This window comes from Catharus ustulatus, chromosome 25 (assembly GCF_009819885.2).
Source record: "Catharus ustulatus isolate bCatUst1 chromosome 25, bCatUst1.pri.v2, whole genome shotgun sequence".
Taxonomy (NCBI): domain Eukaryota; kingdom Metazoa; phylum Chordata; class Aves; order Passeriformes; family Turdidae; genus Catharus; species Catharus ustulatus.
The window spans coordinates 4960917-4977245 of record NC_046245.1 but is presented as its reverse complement, the minus strand read 5'-3'; positions in this window follow the sequence as shown (position 1 = coordinate 4977245).

The window sequence follows — 16329 nt, the reverse complement described above, 5'->3', positions numbered from 1 at the left end:
ATCAGGCATCCATCTGCTCTGTGGCTCTCCATCTGCTCCCTCAGCGAGGGGCTGGGTGCTGGCTGGGGCTGCAGGCAGGAGTGAAGATGCCAGTCAGGACTCCTGGGCCCTGCTCCTACAGACAAATCAATGGAGGAGAGAAAAAATATCCAGAGCCTGAGGCACTCCTCCCTCTGTTAGAAATGGGGGAAAAGGAAGACAACATCCAACACCTATTCCAGCCCTGGAGAAACTTGGTACTGAGTAGGCAGAGCCCAAGGTTCAAAGAGCTTGTTAGGAAAATGGAGAAATCAATCAGCACTTCCAGCTTCCTTCTCTTTGTCAAGATACAAAAACACTCACTGACTCCACGCTGGAGAAGGTGCCCAGGGCTCAGCTGTGGAAAAGGACAAGCTGGGCCTGCTGCCTGCTCCTGCCTGGGGTGCCAGACACATGGCATGTCTCCAAAGGCCCCGGGTACAGGAGCTGGAGGAGCAGGGGTTAAGTGCCTACTCGCATGGGTGATGACTTTAATTTCAAACATACAAATCCCTGGTATGGATTCCTTGGACTTGGAGCTCCCCAGGGCCATGGCAGGGTTTTCCCCAGGCTGGGTCTCAGCAAGGCACACTCAGGGTGATGGATCTCCCTGGACACCACTGTGCATGGCCAGTGGTTTGTCTGCCCCTGGGAGAGCTCCCTTCTCCCTCCAGCACACCAATTTCCAGGGGTAAACCCCAATTCCTGTTTGGGAAAAGAAGGAGAAGCATCTTTGAGACAAGAGGGGCTGAACTTCAGCTGAGCAAGGGAATAACCACATCCAACCACCCCTTCCCAAACCTCCCACAACCCTGAGTGAACACCATCCCATAGCTTCATTTCCCCTTCCTGCTCTCCCCACACTTCTATCTGGAATAAATCCCCTTTGCCATCCCCAGGAGGGATGGGCAAGGCTGTGACTGCTCACACAAAATGCAGAGCTGCTCACACAGGCTGCTCTTGGCTTTGCTCTCTGCTCCATGTTTATGCCAGCTCTGCTGACAAATCTGCATTTCGCTCCTGCCTCCAAGCAGACCCGAGCTTCCCTAAGAATTTTCCATCAGAAAGTCACTGTCAGGCTCCCAGAGCCACTCGCTCTTCTGCAGCTGTTTTCTGCCCTCTTGTGAGGCTCTGCAGAAATCCACAACTCTGCTGAGCCACATTCCCTCATTTCCCAGGCAGAGACATGAGCTGTCCCCAGCTCACATCACTAAGGATTTCCTGAGTGTGAACAAGGGCTTTAAGGACCATCACCTCTCCAAAGATGTGCATTGCTCCCACTTCAGCAACAACCCACACTGGGCTCACCCCTGCCTGAGCTGCAATCACCACTTTGCAAAGCCCTGAGCACATCCCCCCTTGCACTGCTGCCCTTGGCAGACAAAGCTCTCATTCTCTCCATCCAGCCCAGTGCTTCCCCAAGATCCTGTGGGAATAAAAGCTCAGCAATCTATGGATTCTAAAAGGCTGAGTGACTCCACAGGCCAGGCACTGCAGGGTTCATTCCTCCCTCCCCTTTCCCTGACCTTATTTTGGGAATCACCTCCATGGGACACCAGGACTTGGTGGTTTGTCCCAGGGGACAAGGCTGGGAAAGGACAGGGATGCAGTAAGCAGCCAGAGGCTCTGAGTGTTCCTGCCCACCAAAGACAACAGTTATTTGTCCAGGAGGAGCAGGAACCTTTGTCTCTGATCCACATTTGGTGCCAGCATGGGCTGTACCAGCACAGCCCAAATTTCTGTTTCAATCCCGTATCTCCCCTCTTGGCTCCACAGAGGGACAGACGGGATGTGACTCATGCAGACACTGAGACAGAGCAGGGACAGAAGGGGAAGTGGTGCCATGCTGTGCACGTTGCCCTCCAAGCACAACCCCTCCATCTGAACCCTGCCATCTGATCAACAAGTCAGGAAAAGCAGGACAGCTTGGACCAACACAGTCCAGCCAGACAGGTCCCTCCATAAATCCATAGCTGCAATTCCCTTTGCCTAAAACCTGCAGTAGTGCCCCGCTAAAAGAGCAGAACTGAGACACAACAGGGGCTGTGACTCAAAAACCCCCAGCCCTGTTAGGGACCAGCAGATTCACCCACACACTCTGGCTACAAAACCCCCCAGGTCACACCCCACACAGCACTCTGTGCTCTCCTCCTTCTCCAAAGTGCCAGTGACAGATGCCAAGGGCTCCCTGGGGTCCCTTTCATCTTGCCCAGGCATGTGCTGCTCTCACACAGATCGTGACTGCTCCCATCAGTTCCTTGGCTGGGGCAGAATGACGTGGTACAAAGCACCGGCTGCACAGCCCCTGGCTCCTACACCAGCCACAGAAGGGAAACAAACTCCATTTGGTCTGCTCCAGTCCCTTGTCACAGCCAGTGCAGGACTGCTCCTTAAACGCAGCTTTTATTCTGGATGGTGATTGCATCCAACAGCACGGCACCACCACACTGAGCTGTTTTCCTTCCAAGAGCTGCTTTTCAGTGCTGAACCCCACAGTGCTGCCAGGGATCTGCCTGTGTCGATGCCAGATCCATTCCCAGAGCTGACAGTCGGATCCAGCGTGTCCAGAGCCCCTCGCCAGATGGCACGGCCACCCCGCTCTGCTCCAGACAAGCGCTCAGCCACACGCAGCCCAACCCGCTCTGACAAGTGAGACAGGAGCAAAGTCCAGCCATCTGTTTGCCAAGGGCTCAGTGCTGTATTTAAGGACAAAGTGTTTAAAGACTGGATATTGGATCTTAGATTTGCCCACTACACAAGTGCTTTAATCTTGTTTCTGCCCAGTCTCAATGAGCTTGGAATCCTTTGGGTGCTAAAGCTGATCAGAAATAGGAAAGCACCCAACAGCTACAGGAGCAGCACAGCTCTCCTCAAACTCTTGTGCTACAAGACAGTCAGACCCAACTGTATTCCCACAATGGGAAAAAATATTCTGTTCGTTTTTACGGTTTAAGTTTCTGAAGCTCTCAATGCTAAAATATTTTAATATTTTCAGATATTCAGTTGATATCAGTTTCCATCCCTTCCCACAGCAGCAGCTGGTGCCTCTCATCACAAGCAGCTGGATTTCATGAGACTGTAACTATTGCCAAGAGTTTGGGGTACTCTGGGCTCATCCACTCAGGCTTATTAATTCCTTCTGCAATGAAGGAAACCTTTATTTTCCCTTGAAAGCTCTCACTGCTACACAGCTAAACCATATCTTGAGTGCCCTGGTTTGAACTCCCAGCACACAGTGCTTTGAACTGGAGAGCTGGACTACAAAACCTCCTTCTGAGCTCTCTTAAGCTGTTTTCATACATTTCCCTGAGTACTCCAGCCACACTGCAGCTCCCAGCACTCCCAGCTGTGCCTGCATCCCACAGGGCTCACACTTGGCTCTGCTGTGTATTTATTTCAAGGACAGGTTGGACAGGGCTTGGAGCAATCTAGGATAGTGGGATGTGTCCCTGCCATGTCAGGGATTGAACAGGATGGGATTTGAGGTCCCTTCCAACCCAAACCATTCTGAGATTCTGTGATCTACTATTAAAAAGGGTCCACATGGGCTAAGAAATCTCTTCCAGGCTGAAATTAAGTTGTGCCTGCCCAAACACCTTTAAGCTTGTTATAAATGAGAAACAAAAAGTCTCAATATTCAGCAAAATTTGGATTGCTTTATTTTATATAGACAGAGCAAAGCAGTGCTGGGGAACGTGAGGGGTCACTGCCCACTCCATGCTCCATCAAACCTTGGTGTGCAGCCTCTTCTTATAGTGTGGTCTCTCACTGTAATCAATAATTTTTGGGTTTTTGCTGTCATAATTTTGCCAGACAAGCAGTGGTGGTGGAATAAGCATCTGTAAAGTCTCTGGGTGATAATCCATCTGGTCTTGGTAGGTAAAACTGGCAAAAATTGGGAAGTCTGGTCTTTGTAGATAGGCAGTCATTGATAAAACAAAGGCAGGAAGTCTGATTTTTACAAACTGGTAGTAGATACAACTTATTTAGAAAACATAATATTCATTACAGGGGGATTTAAAACAGGATTATTTAATCATATATTTTCCTCTATCTAGTGTCCATGCTTCACTTCAGACTTTAGTATTTTGGTTTATACAAACCCCAATACTTTCATGATTAACACGAATCTTTTATCAATTATCACAAGCCGAAGGTGATCTGCTCAAATATCTCTTTATCCTCACCCTAGAGCAATAAGTGGAAGATGAGCTTTGAGGTCCCTTCCAACCAAACCAGTCTGGGATTCTCTAAATCCTCCATTCTCTGGGAGCACCAGCACAGTGGGTGTTCGTGACAACAGGCCCGGCTTCATCATATGCATCAGACACGGTCTGGGCGGTGCAGAGAGAATATAACATCATGCAGGGAAAAAGAAAAAATAAATTAATTAATCACAACCGCCACGGATTAACAAACCTTACCCGAGTTCCTAAAGGTTCCACGGCGCATGCGCAGGGCCCGCGTTTGCCGCGGCCGCCATGTTGGTGAAGGGCAGCAGGGAGGGCAGCAGGTGCCGCCCGCCGCGGGGCTGGGGGCGGGCACGGCCGAGCCCTCAGGGAACCGGGAATGGAAATGGGAACGGCCGAGCTCTTAGAGCACTGGGAATGGGAACGGCCGAGCTCTAATAGCACCTCAATGGGAATGGCCGAGCCCTCGGAACCTTGGAAGTTGGAACGGGAACGGCCGAGCCCTCAGAGCCCTGGGGGCAGCGGGAGCAGGAACGGCCGAGCCCTCAGAGCCTTGGAAATGGGAATGGGAACGGCCGAGCCCTCTGAGCCCTGGGGGCGGGAATGGGAACGGCCGAGCCCTGAGAGCAACGGGAGCGGGCACGGCCGACCCCTCACAGCAACGGGAACGGGAACGGCCGAGCCCTCATAGCCCTGGGGCGGGAATGGGAACCGCCGAGCCCTCAGAGCCTTGGAAATGGGAATGGGAACAGCTGAGCCCTCAGAGCACCGGGGTCACCGGGAGCAGGAACGGCCGAGCCCTCAGAGCCCTGGGAATGGGAACGGCCGAGCCCTCAGAGCCCTGAGGGCGGGAATGGGAACGGCCGAGCCCTGAGAGCAGCGGGAGCGGGCACGGCCGAGCCCTCAGAGCCTTGGAAATTGGAATGGGAACGGCCGAGCCCTCAGAGCATCGGGAATGGGAATGGGAACGGCCGAGCCCTCAGAGCACGGGGCCGGGAATGGGAACGGCCGAGCCCTGAGAGCAGCGGGAATGGGAATGGGAACGGCCGAGCCCTCAGAGCACGGGGCCGGGAATGGGAACGGCCAGCCCTGGCCCGAACAGCTAAACCCAGGGAATAGCGGTTAATCCAAGGAACGGAGATTCACCAGGTAGCACCTGCAGCGAGGCCAGGCTGAACAGGGCTTCAAGGAACCGGAGACAGTGGAAAGTGTCCCTGCCATGGGCAGCGGATGGAATGAGATGAGCTTTAAGGTCCCTTCCAGCCCAAACCATTCCATGTCACACGGCTGCCCTGGGCAGTGACATCAGCACCTCATGTCCCCAGTGAGGTGTTGGTCACGGGAACAGGGAAAAGGTTTTTCTCCTTACTGCTGAACACAGGAGAGGCTGGAGGTTCGTGTGGCACACTCCTAGTAAAGATAAGTGTGTTGGGACACGTTCTGGGAGCTGCCAAAGCCACAGAAATACTAATTCGTGAGGCAAGGTCAAGGGTGGATCATTCCCACTCTTTCCTACTTAGAATAAAGGTTGCCAGTGACATCAGTGGCAAAAATGTCACTCGTGTTGTCAACTCTGCTAAAATCTGGGTCCTGATTGAGGGCAGGGATGGGAGTGCTCCTGGGCCAGTGTCAGCCCTGCCTGCCGAGGAGGCAGCGACTGGGATGGGATGAAACACTGAGTAGCCAAGAGGCAGCTGAGGGGCTCAGGTGAGCAAGGCCCAGCGTGGGCAAGTTCAGAGCCTGGCCAGAGCCACTCCTTTATGGAAACTCCTTGATTAATCACAGACTGTTTAAACACATAATAAAACTCGGCTTCCCTCGAGGTGAGAAACACTGGGTTTTTGTAAGATTAGACTCTTACATGAAGAGATTTCAGCCCAAAATAGAGCTGCTCTTTTGGCTTTCTGCATTGGTGTCTTTCTGCCCCTCAGTCCTTTTCCTCTGCCTGCTGTCACTGTAGGGAATGGTCAGATTCCCTGTTTTGGACTCTGCAGCATCACAGGTTGTTTCCAATTATCCAAGGGAGCGGGAGGCACTGAGGGCAGGTTGCTGTGCAGGGAAGCAGGGCTGGTGAATCCTTCCTTCGGTGTTGGCTCAGTCCTGCTGATGGAAAAAAGCCAAAGCACCCTTTTGTTCCAGCAGTTGTGACAGAGGATACAGCCTAAGGCAATCCCTGCTGACTCGGACAGGGATATTCTGCCCCTGTGCTGGAAATCTCCCAGCATCTTTGCTTTCCTGGCACCCACAAGCCCTCCCCACTTCCCCACCTTGCAGGCAGCAGCATTTTCCTAAGTGCCTTTTGAATCAGCAGCGTCAGCGTTCCAAACTCTTCCTGGTCTATCAGAATCTTTTCAATTCTCCTGGGGCTTTTGGGTTGAGCACTTGTAGCTGTTGAGCACTGCTACAAGTATGGCTGGAGCAGGAAATTTTGGAGAGGGCTCTGTGTGCAGCTTGAATGAGCTCAGCCCCTCCCGGGTGCTGCCTTTGGCCCTGAACCCTGGCCAGCTAAAGCTCCTTCAGCCAGGGAGGTGCATTAGGAGCAGCCAGCCAGCAGCCAGTCTAAGGGGAACAAAGCTGTGGCTGTGTGTGAAACCATCCAGGACATAGCTGTCCCTGTGTTTCTCAGGTGCAGGAGATGATATTTCTGGCTGTGCAGGGGGTCTGTGAGAGCAGCAGTGCATGCACAGCTCCCAGCTGTGATCCTGCCCACACAGCACCAGCTCCTCACTGCCCATGGAGCTGTTGGTCAAGTCTGTGCCAGTGCTTGAAGTCTGACAGCTGCACCTTGGCTTCTGGGGTGATTCATTGTCCCACAGCAACAAATTCCTCCAAGTGTTTCTCCTGAAAGTATTTGCACATCAGAAATGGATTCCCAGAATGGGGCAGCCCCGAGGTCACAGCTTTGTCATTGCAGCAGATCCGTGAGGAAAATGGTTTGGAGTCAGCTCAGTGTTAAATACTCCACCTTGGGGAGGTGAGAGAACTTCCTGGCAGGTGCCAGCCTGTCCCTGCTGTGTCCTGGCTGAGCAGCTGGGGTGGCTCCTGGTTCATTTGAATCCCACAGGAGGAAGATGCTATTTGGTATTGCCCTGTATTGTCAGGCACACAGATCCCTTTGTTTCATTTGCCCAGTAGGGCTCCCAAGTGGCCCACACTGGATGGTCTCTTTGCCCAAGGCCAAGCTTGGCTTTTTCCCCTAATCTGGGATGAAGAAATGAGGGACAGATGAGCAGGGTCCCTGGGCTCACAATAGTTTCTGACCCAGTAATGGGGAAATGCCAAATGCCACAAGAGTGTTTGGCCTGGTAAAACAACTGACCTAAAGCAGGGCATCACTCAGGGACACACACACAGCCTGTGTCCCATCCTGGGCAGGGCACAGAGGGGCTACGAAACAGCTTCTGCATTTCCCAATCACTGGTTGTGCCACCTGGGTCACTCCTACTCACACCACCTGGATTTCTTCTTTCCAAGCCCCACCTTTTTGGAGCCCTGGGTGCCTCACTCTGACACAAGCTGCACCAAATTAATTTTTTTCTAACTCCTGCTCCTTTTGGAACACACCAGGGACAGTCCAAGGCTTTGAAAGCCAGGGAGATGTTACACTACCTGCTAGGAGAGAATAAACAGATGCAGTTTTGGCTTCCCTCTGCTTTTCCACAATAAACACTGTTTACTTCTTGGTGCTGCAAGACTGGGCAAGAAGGTAAAACAAAGGGATTTCCAAAGGGATTTCCAAAGTATTTCAATATTACAAAGCTGCAATTAAGAGTAAAACACGGCCTGTGTGGCATGATCCATGGGTTTGGTTTGGGATTGGAGTCCCACATTCCCCAGCTGTATTTGGAAAGCAGTGCAATAATGTGTCACATTACCAGCTCCCTCTTGTGCTGCTGACTGAGAGCAGGAGGGCTTGAAGCCAAGGCTTGGAGCACTGGGAATTCTGGTGCTTTTACAGGACTGGCTCTGGAATTTCCCCCAAGCCATGGACTTGGCCATAAAGGTTTTCCTTAAGTTGAAGAGCTTTGTGTGCCTCACCCATGGCTTCCAAATGCCACTTCCTGCTTCCACCAGAAGCTGCTTCTGAAGTTGACTCTTCTCATTACATTTAATTCTTAGGGGATCCTTGCACTAAAGAGTAGATGGGAAATTATTTCCAGTGCATTTGTCCTCTTGATTAGGCATTCAATTTATTTATTCCTCTTGTCTCGAGTCTTCAGGATCTGCAAGGTGTGTGCAAAGAGCTCAGTGCCTTGGCTCTTGGGTGGTGACAAACACTGCTCTCATGTGGAATTGGGGCTGAATTAACCCTGGGCTGATGCTTTGGGGTTCGTGGAGCCCACAGCCCTGGCAGCCCCAGCATGTCCAGCACAGCCGCTCTCTCATCCTCAGGGCTGTTTTGCAGCCCCCTCACAGAGATCAGGGCTGCATCCTAATCCCTCCAGCACTGCCCTGGCACACAGAAAGAGGGAGAGAAGCATCTCCTGGTGGCTTTGGAAGCATTTTGCCTGAAGATGTTGGCTTGATTTCCATGTATATCACAAGGGGGGTGTCCAAGTTGTTATTGTTTGTGCTGACCACTTGCCTCTGTCTTGCCAGCTCTGAGTGCTGCTTTTCCCTCTAGCAGCTTCCCAATGTCCCACCCAGCTGCAAAGCTAAGAAGGCTTTGCATTTTTACCTGGATAACCAAAAAATCCCTGTGTTTGTCAGTCTTTTTTGCACTCTTCTTTCCTTCTTTATCAACCTGTTGCTCTGCTGAAACCTCAGCCGTGTAGGAGGCAGGTGAAACCACGAGTTGTTACCTAGACTCTGTATTTTCAGCCTTTTGCAAGCAAAGTCAGGCCCTGAAATTGTGAAACAAGGAAAACAACTTGGGTTGTGATTTCTTTAGTAACCCAGTCACCTCCAAATTCTGTTGTGATTTCTGTACTAATCCAGCCACCTTCTCCACTCCCTGTGATGGGGTTTGGCAACCCGTTGCAAATGGGGCAAGAGAGGTTTGAGCAGCAGCTTGCCAGACTCTTTTCTACCAGGGAATATTTGTGCATTCCTGCTGCCCAAGAGGCTGGAATTTTGTGCTGGAACTCCAGCATTTCATTGAAGCAGTTCAGCACTTTGAGAAGCAGCTTTTCCTTGATAAAGATTCAGTCCTGGGGCCCACAGGAGGCCTGGGCTGCTCCCCCAACACATCAGTGTGACTTGGGGCTGTCCCCATTGCCTGGGGCTGCCAGTGCTCACCTCATGCACCCTGCAATGCAGTAATCTTATTTTAATGAGCATTAGGACACCACACTTCTGCCCACTGCTGCTGTTTCACTGGACATTTGGCTCAGAGATTTATGTTTAACAGAAGCATATAAGAGTGAGAGCGTGGCTGGGAAGAGAACCACAGCTGAGGGTTGGCTGGTCTGGAAAACCCATTGAAGCTGTTGGGCAGCTGTTTTCTTCTTGTTGGGGTGCTAGGAGTTAGCAGAGATGCTGAAAATAAGTGGAAAAGAGGGAAGACCTTACTCTCTGCTATTTAGAGGCGTTAGTTTCTCGATGTCATATGAAGCTGGGGTGTTTGTTGCTTTGCAGAATTTTTCTCCTGACGTATTGAAATCTGCATCCAGGATCTATGGATCATCTTCAGGATCAGTTATAGCTACAGTTGGATTGTGTGGATGTGATATGGGTAAGGGCTGCAGATTTCTATTTATTTTGTGTCTAAAGAAATGGAATATCTGAGAATTTTGGAGCTGCAAAAGATTTTTGTTTCATTATCAGTTAGGGTAATTCCTCATATTTTTACTTTGTTACTTCATTGGCTTCTTGAAGAGTGAAAAACATGGGTAAATTAAACAGCACAGAGAAAACAGAGTAGATACAGTCATTGCATCTTATTAACTGGAATTCACAGTAAGCATATCTAATAAAAGAAACAGAGGTGGTCTCCCTGATAAGGCACTTGGGATTGTTGGTAGATTCCCAAAACAGTGAGGGGAAAGAAAACACATTAGCAGGGCATAGATGCAAAGCTAACAGGAGGAAATGTTATAAAAAGGCCTCCTGTCAATTTTCTCCCATATGTCCAAAGACATTTAAGATGCCTTGTGCAGAAAATGGGGAGAAATGGGAAAAGAAAATAAAATATTTCTGTCTCCTGCAATATTGAAAGTCCTTGGAAGACATAGGTCCACACATTGAAGCCCTAATGAAAACAATGGCTCTAAATGAGCATTTAGCAGCTGGATAAAATACCCCTTTCCCAGGTGGAAGTGTAGCTCAGAAAGTACATAGATAACAATATAAGGGATGTAGAATGATTGCTTTGCCTTGCTTTGCTTTCCTTCAGAGTATGCAATGGAACTAGGCCTGAGTCAGCTGAAAACCTCTTTCTTGGGGCTTGTCCCTGGAGGAAGGATGATGCGACTCTTAAAGGATATCTTAAACAAACTCCTGCCTCCAAATGCCCACGAGCTGGTGTCTGGAAAGCTGCACATTATCCTCACCCGCCTGCACGACTGGAGAAGTGTGACAGTGTCCGAGTTTGCCTCGAAGGAGGAGCTGATTCAGGTGGGAGCAGCCACAGCCACCCCCTGAGGGAGGGGCTGGGTGACATTTGCTGCCTGCCACGTCCCAGAGCACAAAATCCCAGAGTGTTTGGGTGGGATGGACCTTAAAGCTCCAGTTCCAGCCCTGCCATGGGCAGGGACACCTTCCACTGTCCCAGGCTGGTCTCAAGCCTCATCCAGCCTGGCCTTGGACATTTCCAGGGATGGGGCAGCCACAGCTGCTCTGGGCAAGCTGAGCAGGGCCTCATCACCCTCATGGTCAAAATTACCTTCCCAATATCTAAATCTCCCCTTTGTAGTTAGAAACCATCACCTTTTGTCTTATCCTAACAGGCCCTGTCCATTTCAGTTCATGCCATGATTTCTGTCCTTGCCACTCTCTGAATCCAGACAAGCTGAAATAATTTTTTTAAATCAGCCCTTTTGATTGCTGAGTTATCCTGAACATGCATTGAGGCATTTCATAGGTTCCCTTCCTATTCTGTGCCCAGGCTGTGGGTATCAGACACGGTCTGGTGCCCATTAGTCAGTGGTGCCCAGTAACCCAGCTGGGGGGTCCTGTGGTGGCATTCACAGATGAGCCCCCACTCCCAAAGGCAGCAGTTTCTGTGGCTCTTGGCTCACCTCTGTCCTTGTCATCTCACCCACAGGCTGTGACATGCAGCTGCTTCATCCCGTTTTACTTTGGCCTGTCGCCTCCGACGTTCCGTGGGGTGGTGAGTAGCTTTGTGGTCTGTCCCAGCCCAGGGCTCCTCCAGTCTCTGTCCTTTCTCCATTGAGGATGTTTCCAGTGTTTGCCACCAATTTAGCTTGAGGCCGAGTTCCTCCAGTGTCTGCAGAGGGAAAAACCAGGCCCCAAAGTCTGACCTCACTGCAGACAGGACTGAGCTTGTCACACATTTGTCCATCTTCCCTGTCCCTGGGGTTGCCTCAGCTCCCTTGTGCTGCACTTGGCTCCCAGTTTCACTGGAAGGGAGGAGGCCCTGGGGCAGGGGAGCAGCGGGTGGGGCTGGAAGGGGATCCCTGGAGCCCCAGAACCTCAGTCTAGCTGGGCCTGGCTGGGGATCAAGCCCCACATTTGCCCGTGTGACAGCACTGCTGTCTCTGAGGGGAAGGCTCAGGGCTCCCTGTTTTGTGTCCCAGCGCTACCTGGATGGGGAGCTGGCCATGTGGAGAGCAGACTTCGTGTCCCCCAGCACCATCACCATCTCTGCCTTCGCTGGAGAATACGACATCTGCCCCAAGGACAGCGCCGCTGCCTTCCTGACCTTCCAGATCTCTGACTGCATCTTACACATCTCAAAAATGAACATATGCCGCTTATTGTACATCTTCTGTCCTCCCACACGTCAGGTGAGCTACCTGCAGGTAACCAGAGCCATGAGCCCCCTGCAGCAGCCCAGCTGCCCTGACTGCCACCTCTCCCTGCAGGTCATCGACAACTTTTATATCCAGGGCTACCAGGACACGATCTACTTCCTAAAAAGACTGAGTAAGTGACTGGGAGTGAGGCCAGCTGGGTTGGGCACTTCCCTTAGGCTGTTGGTTGCTGGCACAAGGTAAGAGATGGTGCCCCAGAGTGACTGGGGCAGAGAAATGCCTGCATTCCTGGCACTGCCAGGATTATTTGAGTCCTGGCCTCTCCTGAAGCTCCCTCTGGAGCCACACTCCCCTTTTCTCTGCCAGCTTTTTGCCAGGGAACACAGGTCCCAGGACCTCTAGACAGAAGCACAGGTTCAGGCCCTGTGTGGAGTTTGATAAGCCCCTGATGCACAGGGCAGCAATGTTTGGTGATCCCTGAGCCCTGGGGACATCAGTGTCCCCGATTCCCACTCAGCCCAGGTCACACCTCACACTGCTGCACACCTGGCTGTTGAACAAGCAGCAGTGAGAGCTGCAATCTCTTCCCCACAGAGGATTTCCAGGTGAATTACTTCGAGGGCTTCACACTTTCCTTGGCCAAGGAATTAGATCAGACAGCTGAGGAGAGCCGGCGCCTGAAGCCACCACTGAGGGTTCATCACTCCAAATCCATGGATCGTAAGGATAACACCAAAGAGAATCCAGGGATCCACCAAGGAGCAGAGGAAGAAAAATAGGAAGCCCCACACCACCCTGTCCACTCCCAGGAAGGTAAAGAACCAGCACTTCCTTTACCCCATCAGTTTTCAAGTGACACTTGTCCAGGGCTGTGAGTGCCCAAAGAGCCCCTGGGACAGGTGAGAACTTCAGGAATGGGAGAAAGTTCCCTCTCAGGTCAGGGGCTACAAGTGAGGCCTCACACTGAGCCCTCACCCTGATTTGGGTCAGCATTGAGGACTTCATTTGTGGCTGGCTCTGAAGGGTCCATGTATTCACTCAGGTTCTGCCCACACATCCCTTCATTAAGAGTGTCTCAAGGCTTCTGCTGTGCTGTGCCAGACAAATCCAAACTTCTCCTTAGGAACTCTGGCTGCAGCCACAGAAATGCTTAGAGCAAAGAAAGCATCTTACAGCTGCAGGTAAACCTCTTACTTGTATCATTTTCAAGCAACACAAGGCAGGTTTAAATTCAAAAATTTTCATTTTCTGCAATCCTACACAAAACAATGCCCACCCCCACTTTAGTTTTGCATGGAAAACCAGCGAATCCTCAGCATTTCAGTTTGCAGTTTGTTGTCACTAAAAAATACAAAGAAGCATCTGATGAAATGAAATCTTGCTTTCAATTTTACTCTTCATTTTCTCTTTCCTTCTGAGTCTTTCAACATTTTAGAATTTATCAGCTTAAGAAAAATTACACAGCTTTTTCAACATGACAATTATTTAAAATGCAGCCACATCAATTAAATGAAAAGTGAAAAATTACACAATCTGCTGTATGTAGGAGGCCCACAACAAATGAGGAATGTCAAGGGAAAAGAATAGGACTGTTACCATTCCAGATCTAAAAAGAAAAGTTTGAAAAACATAAAATGGTAGCAAGAAAGGTATTTCTTTTGAAAACAAGCGAACTCCAGAGCATTTCTCCAACTCCATTTCTCTAAGAAATGCAGGACACAGTGTTAGGCTGTAGAAGCTGCTTCCCTGGTTGTTTTTTGTAAAGGCTCCATCAGTCTGAGCTATGTGGAGCTTTTGGAAGCAGCAAGGTGGGAATGAGGTTTCTTTGGATGTTGGGCAGTTCTGGACTATCAGCAATTTCTGTCTCACGTTTGCAGCCAGGCTACAACGATTTTTGAACGGCCTCAGGTGAAAAATTCCTCCTGTGGGAGGAATCCAGACTCATTTGTTAGGCCTGAGAGCACTTAAGGGCTGAGTTCAGGCTCTCGATCTCCAAAGCGAAGCACATCAGATTTTCCAGTTCTGGGAAGGAAAAGCCTCTTTTTCTGTTTGTCTGTGCAATGCCAGAATAGCATTGATGCTCCCAAGGCAGCAGGGGGATAAACTTGTGAACATCTTATACCTGATTTCTTGAACAAGTGACATTTCCAGAGGATGAGTGTCTGGAACCTGCAGGTGATCCACAAGCACTTGCCTTTATCCACGTGCCCAGCAGGACAATTGCACAAGGAATTGCACCCTCCTTAGTACCCAGGCTGGAAACAGGCTGGCATAAAGCACCTGCAGCCAACAGGCAGAGCCACAGGGAGCACTGGGCACGTGCTTGGCTTTGTTGGGCTCAGTTTCATGGCTCACACTCCAGGACTCTTCCCTCTATGCTGGGATTACAACACCTCTAGTCCTGCAGTGAGATCCAGCTCCAGAGGGAGCTCTGCTCTCTTGGTTGGTCTCCAGTCTCTCATCCCATCCACCTCAGGCTTCACATTTCTGCTGAGTTCAAAGCAGAATGAGACAAGCAACAGGACAGGGGTACAAGGGTCTATTTTGAGGATACTAAACCCTGCTGCCCCTTGGACAACAGGAGGAAGGCAAGCAGCTCTGACCAGGCACTTGAATCCAGTTTGTCCCACAGGAACTGCCAGAGCGTCTGTCAGACTGACCAACATGGTTTTATTCCCTTTAGGGCCACAGAGGAGCATTTCTCACCCTGCTGATGCCTTTGGCCCCTGTTTGTGCTCTAAAGAGGCAATGAGGAATTTGGAACCCAGCCTGCAGGCTGAGCCTGACCTGCCCCAAGGAGCACAGGGACTGTGCCAGCAATGTCCCAGCACAGGCAGGGCCACAGCCCCGGCATGATTCCCATGATCCACCCCTGGAGGAGGCATTCCAGGCTGTTCTATCCTGACTGGCTGCAGCTGGGGTTCCCACTTGGCTTCCTTAGGGAAAACAAGCTTCTGCATAAGAAGATTCCAATCAATGCCAATTTTTGCCTCTATCCATTGCCTCTGGCAAAGCTTCTGTTGCCATTAGCTCCAAGCTCCTGTCTCCAAGAGGAGACAGCATCAGCTCTGCCTGCTTGAAAAGATGAGGGACTAATAAAGCAAAACACAGCTGATTTGAATATTGAATTGTTAAATACTTATTTCTTACTCATTCCTGCCGGTTTGGTGCAGGGGTGTTCTGCACTGAGACCATTTTAGTTTGGGGGTTCCTTGCAGATTGATTTTTGTTAAAGTTCTCCAAGTTTTACTAATTGTTTATGATCAAGGACCACATGGGGCAGGTGGGATACACTGGGCAGTTCAAACTGTGCTCCTGTTTGTGGCTGTGGTTTGCAGATGCATTTAGTGGATTGGGAAGTGCAATTCCTAGATAAGAGTTTTCTTTGGGGGATTTTGATGCCCATTTCAATAGGGTAAGTGCCTCAGGCTGGCTGAAATGGTGAAAGCCTGCCTGGAGGTGGGGATGATGCTTGCAGCAGCCTGGAGAAGGAGCTGTTGGATAAGTGGGAGGGAGCAGAGGTGCAAAAGCAAATGATGGGCTGATTGTCCCTGCCTGGGGAGGGCTGGGTGTCTCTGAGCCTTCCACTTGGCCCTGTGGCAGGAACAGCTGGATTTGAGCAGCCTGGCTTTGGCTGCAGTGCTTGGCACGTGTAAATCCATCCAGGATGGATGGAAGACAGGACCAGGCAGGATCCAATGCAAACGGGATCCATCCAAATGGGCCAGAAAGTTCTAAGGGGACTGGAGCCCCTTCCCTTTGGAGACAGGCTGAGAAAGCTGGGGCTGCTCAGCCAGGGGAAGAGAGGGTTGTGTGGAGACCTCACAGCCCCTTCAAGGAGCTAAAGGGAAGCTGGAGAGGGACCCCTCATCAGGAACTGAAGGGACAGGACTAGGCTTAATGGCTGTCCCCTGCCAGAGGGCAGGGCTAGATGGGATATTGGGAAGGAATTGGTCCCTGGGATGGTGGGGTGACCCTGGCACAGGGTGCCCAGAGCAGCTGTGGCTGCCCCTGGATCCCTGTGTGAAAAACATGATTCACTGTCCTGGTAAAATTTAAAAAGGTTTAATAAAAAGACAATAGGAGATACACATAAAGCAAAGGGTTAAAACAGCCGGGTGCTTCGGGAACGCCCCTTTAAATACGTTTTACAATACATTAACTTGTTGCATATTCATAGTCCTTCATGCATAGTTGAACTTTTTCTGGGAACTGTTTAACATGGCCACTCCTTGGGTCTGCTTTTT